General features: G+C 40.9%; 1 non-coding gene across 1 annotated transcript; it reads left to right on the forward strand.

Annotated features, from left to right (window-relative positions):
* Window positions 1–4591: 4591 nt before the first annotated feature.
* Window positions 4592–4698, forward strand: LOC148208637 (small nucleolar RNA R71). The gene has a single exon (XR_015788637.1). It is a non-coding gene; the product is annotated as a small nucleolar RNA R71 (small nucleolar RNA).
* Window positions 4699–5187: the final 489 nt, after the last annotated feature.

Below are 5187 nucleotides of genomic sequence, written 5' to 3' on the forward strand. Positions count from 1 at the left end.
GTTTCAACCTAGAGTTGAATAACAGAACCAGATCACCTTCTTGAAGATTGTTCGGCCGAAGACGCCTATCATGCCACTGTTTAGTTTTTTCCTTAAACAACTTAGCATTCTCATAAGAAAAGTGCCTGTGTTCTTCTAATTCCAACAATTGTAACTTCCTCGCTTCACCTGCAGCCAACAAATCAAAATTTAATTTCTTAGTAGCCCAAAATGCTTTATATTCTAGCTCAAGAGGCAAATGACATGCTTTTCCAAAAACTAGCCTATAGGGGGACATGCCGAGGGGAGTCTTAAATGCTGTCCTATATGCCCAAAGTGAATCATCAAGCTTAAAAGACCAATCCCTACGGTTAAGATTTACAGTTTTTTCTAAAATGTTTTTTATCTCCCTATTAGATATTTCGGCTAACCCATTCGACTGAGGATGATATGCTGTTGCAACCCTATGACGCACATTGTATTTAGTCAGCAACTTTTGCATAGACCTATTCACAAAATGAGCCCCCCCATCGCTTATCAGACAACGCGGGGTTCCATAACGCGTAAAAATGTGCTTTTGCAGAAAACGAATGACAACTTTGGAATCATTGGTAGCAGTTGCAATGGCTTCTATCCATTTCGAAACATAATCTACTGCTAACAATATATAAAGCTTACCATTAGAAGATGGAAATGGACCCATAAAATCTATACCCCACACATCAAATATTTCAATCTCCAGGATCGGGGTTTGAGGCATTTCGTGGCGTTTAGATATATTACCTGTCCGTTGGCATTTGTCACAAACCTGGGCAAACTTATGTGCATCTTTGAACAGAGTGGGCCAAAAGAACCCACTTTGCAAAACTTTGGCTGCGGTTTTGTGTCCTGCAAAATGTCCTCCATATGGAGACATATGACAAGCGTCTAATATCGCCTCGTGCTCTTCTTCTGCGACACACCTGCGTAAGATATTGTCAGGTCCTAGCTTATATAAAAAAGGCTCATCCCAACGATAACATCGAACTTCATTTAGAAATTTCTTTACCTGTTGCTTGTTGAACTCATAAGGAACTATTCGACTTACCAAATAATTTGCTATATCGGCATACCACGGAACTGAATCAACTCGCAAGAGTTGCTCGTCAATAAACTGTTCACGTATAACAGTTCCATCATCACAGAGCGGGGATTCCAATCTAGACAGGTGATCAGCAACTTGGTTTTCAGTACCCTTCCTGTCCCTAACTTCAATATCAAACTCTTGAAGTAACAAAATCCACCGTATCAAACGTGGTTTAGCATCTTTTTTAGCAAATAAATATTTTAAAGCAGAATGGTCAGTAAAAACAATGACTTTTGTGCCTATCAAGTAAGACCTAAACTTATCAAAGGCGAACACAACTGCTAACAGTTCCTTTTCAGTAGTAGTGTAATTGAGTTGTGCACCGGTCAGAGTCTTACTAGCATAATACACAGGATGCAAGATCTTGTTTTTACGTTGTCCTAACATAGCTCCTATTGCATAATCACTGGCATCACACATGAGCTCAAAAGGTAAATCCCAATTGGGTTCGATAATTATAGGAGCTGAACTTAGAGCAACTTTCAACATTTCAAATGATTTTAAACAGTCATCATCAAAAACAAATGGTCTATCATGTTCTAACAATTGACACAAGGGTTTAGAAATTTTAGCAAAGTCTTTTATAAAGCGGCGGTAAAATCCCCCATGCCCTAAAAAACTTCTAATCCCTTTGACATTTGTAGGAGGAGGTAGCTTTGAAATGATGTCTATCTTAGCGTGGTCTACCTCTATTCCTTGCTTGGAAATTTTGTGACCCAAAACAATACCCTCTTGTACCATGAAATGACACTTCTCCCAATTTAGGACTACGTTTGTTTGTTCACATCTCTCCAATACTCTCTCCAAATTAACTAAACATGCGTCGAAAGAATTTCCAAAAACAGAAAAGTCATCCATAAAAACCTCTAGAATATTTTCTACCATGTCAGAGAAGATGGCCATCATACACCTCTGAAAAGTCGCGGGTGCATTGCATAGTCCAAAGGGCATTCGCCTAAAAGCGAACGTACCATACGGACACGTAAATGTTGTCTTCTCTTGGTCTTCTGGAGCAATAGTAATTTGATTATAACCCGAATATCCATCTAAAAAACAATAGAAATCCTTACCTGCCAGACGGTCGAGCATCTGGTCAATAAACGGGAGAGGAAAATGGTCTTTCTTTGTTACCTTGTTGAGTTTGCGATAATCAATGCAAACTCTCCACCCACTCACAGTTCGGGTTGAGATGAGCTCATTCTCCTCGTTGGCCACCACGGTAATACCCCCTTTCTTTGGTACACACTGTACTGGGCTTACCCAGCTGCTGTCGGATATTGGGTATATAACACCGACGTCAAGCCATTTGAGAATTTCTTTCCTTACAACCTCTTTCATCTTCGGGTTCAACCGCCTTTGACTCTCAATAGAGTTCTTAGCATCTTCTTCCAATAGAATTTTGTGCATGCAAAAGGCCGGGCTTATCCCTCGGATATCTGCTATCGTCCATCCAATGGCCTTTTTGTGCTTCTCCAAAATCTGCAATAAAGAATATTCATTAATAGGTGATAAATTGGAAGCTATAATAACTGGTAAAGTGCCGTTATCCCCTAGATACGCATATTTCAAATGCGACGGCAATGGCTTCTGCTCCAACGTGGGTGGTTCCACTATGGACGGAAGTAACGACTTGCATTCTTCTTTTTGTATTTTTTCAATAGGATTAGCCACATCTTCTGGTCCTTCTGCTATCTTATCAAGCTCTTCTTCAATCTCTGTAACTAGCGAGTCATAAAACTCATCAAACATAATAGGATTCAAGCTATTATAGCAGAGCACTCTTCAAAGTCTCCTGGTAATTTCATGGCATCTAGAACGTTAAATTTAACTTCTTCATTATTTACCCTCATTGTAATTTCTCCCTTCCTTACATTAAAAACTGTATCCCCAGTGGCTAGAAATGGTCTTCCCAAAATAATGGGAACGTCTAAGTCTGCCTCGCAATCTAGAATGATAAAGTCCGCAGGGAAAATGAATTTGTCCACCTGGACTAAAACATCTTCTATCTTTCCCTCAGGTCTTATGATAGATCTATCTGCTAGTTGGAGGGTAACCGTAGTAGGTCTAGCTTCTCCTATGCCTAAAGATTTGAAAACTGATAATGGCATAAGATTAATGCTAGCGCCTAGATCACATAATGCCCTACCTAAGTTTTTTCCTCCTATGGAACATGGAATGGTAAAACTGCCAGGATCATTACATTTCATGGGTAGCGGGCTGCCTACAGCTTCACTACTACATTTTGTCATGGCTACCAGTTCATGCTCTCCTATTTTTTTCTTCCTAGAAACTATATCTTTCAAAAACTTAGCATAATTTGGCATCTGTTCTAGAGCATCTACTAATGGTATATTTATATGCAGTTGTTTTAAAATATCTAAAAATTTTCTAAACTGGGAATCATTATTTTTCTTAACTAATCTTTGTGGAAACGGGGAATAGGAGTAAAAGAAGGCTGTACCTGTGGAGGAACACTCGGGGTGTCCTCATTACCTTTTCTAATATTTTCTTTTCTGGTGTTGTTGGATTTTCTGGTATCTTTACAATTGGTTCAGTGGACGGAATCTGTACATCTGTTGTTGGCATTGTTGGTCCATCATATGCCAGTCCACTCCTGAGGGTGACAGCTTTGCACTGTTCTTTCCCTTCTCGTTTTGGTAATTCAGTATGGCCTGGAAAAGAACCTTGTGGTCTATTCTTCAATTCATTGGCGAGCTGTCCCAATTGGGTCTCGAAATTCCTCATTGATGCCGCTTGAGATTGTATCACTGCGTCGGTTCGGGCCATGTACTCCTTCATCATATTCTCAAGATTTGAGTTGTTATTGTGAACTGGTGGAGTTGTGTTCTCTGATTGTACTGCTGTTGTTGCGGTGGTGGGATGTATTGCTGTGTAGGTGGAACATAGGGCTGCTTGTTCTGTTGGCTCTGCCCTTGATTAAAACCGCTCGAACCTCCTTGTCCTCCCCATGAGAAATTAGGGTGGTGCCTCCAACCTGGGTTGTAGGTGTTCGAATATGGGTTAAAGTTCCTATTGTTCCCATGTCCTACATAAAAAACGGAAGCAGGGTTATGTGGACAATTATCATAGATATGGTTTTCACTGCAAAATGAACAAATGAGATCGTTGACTTGGCAAACAGGGGCAGGAGTGCAATAATCCGACTGCACAGGTTGTATCGACGTGGCTAATGGATTTTTTATTCCCAATTCCATCTCTTTCAGCCTCTGGTTCATTGTAACCATCTCTTTTTGCATCGAGGTCGCAATGTCCAGAGCCAAAACTCCAGCTGGATCTTGCTTCTTTGGTGCTGCCCTAGATCTTTGCGAACACCATAGTTCGTTGTGTGAAGCTAAGTCATTTAGGATGTCAACTATCTCGTTGAATGTCTTCTTTGTAAAGGCTCCGTTGGCAGCATTGTTTAGCATCATCTTAGTAGGATGATCTAAGCCTCTAAAGAAATGTTCTATCTGGATGCATGCCGGCAAGCCATGGTTCGGACATTTCCTGATTAGTTCTTTAAATCTCTCCCACGCCTCGTGAACAGGTTCACGATCATACTGTCTAAAGGAGATGATCTCCTCTCTGATATCAGCGTGGCGAGTAGGTGGGAAGAATTTTGTTAAGAACTTCTCCACTAACGACCCCCATGTGGTGATGGATCCCGGTGGAAATGCATTGAGCCATGCTCTAGCTTGGTCCTTCAAAGAAAATGGAAAAAGTGTTAGTCTCAGAGCATCGTCTGTTATACCAGGTAATCGAAATGCATTTGCAATTTGAATGAATGATTTCAGATGATCATGTGGATCCTCATGTTCCTGCCCTCCAAAATGTCCAATTGTCTGCAACATTTGGAACATCATTGGTTTAAGCTCAAAGTTTGCATGGGCTGGAATAGGGTTGACTATCCCTGAATCAAAGTTCTGAAAAGCCGTGGCGGCATATTCTCGCATTGCCACGTCTCTGTTGTCCGCCATCTGGATATAGTTGAATTCATCATTTCTCGCATGATCCCTCATATTACCGTTAACAGCAGGTGGATCAACCGGATCACGAGGTGGAATATCTGCCATTGATGTGCT

The sequence above is a fragment of the Momordica charantia genome (genome assembly GCF_013281855.1).
Source record: "Momordica charantia cultivar OHB3-1 chromosome 10 unlocalized genomic scaffold, Mcharantia_2.0 BLBB01000010.1, whole genome shotgun sequence".
In the NCBI taxonomy this organism is placed as follows: domain Eukaryota; kingdom Viridiplantae; phylum Streptophyta; class Magnoliopsida; order Cucurbitales; family Cucurbitaceae; genus Momordica; species Momordica charantia.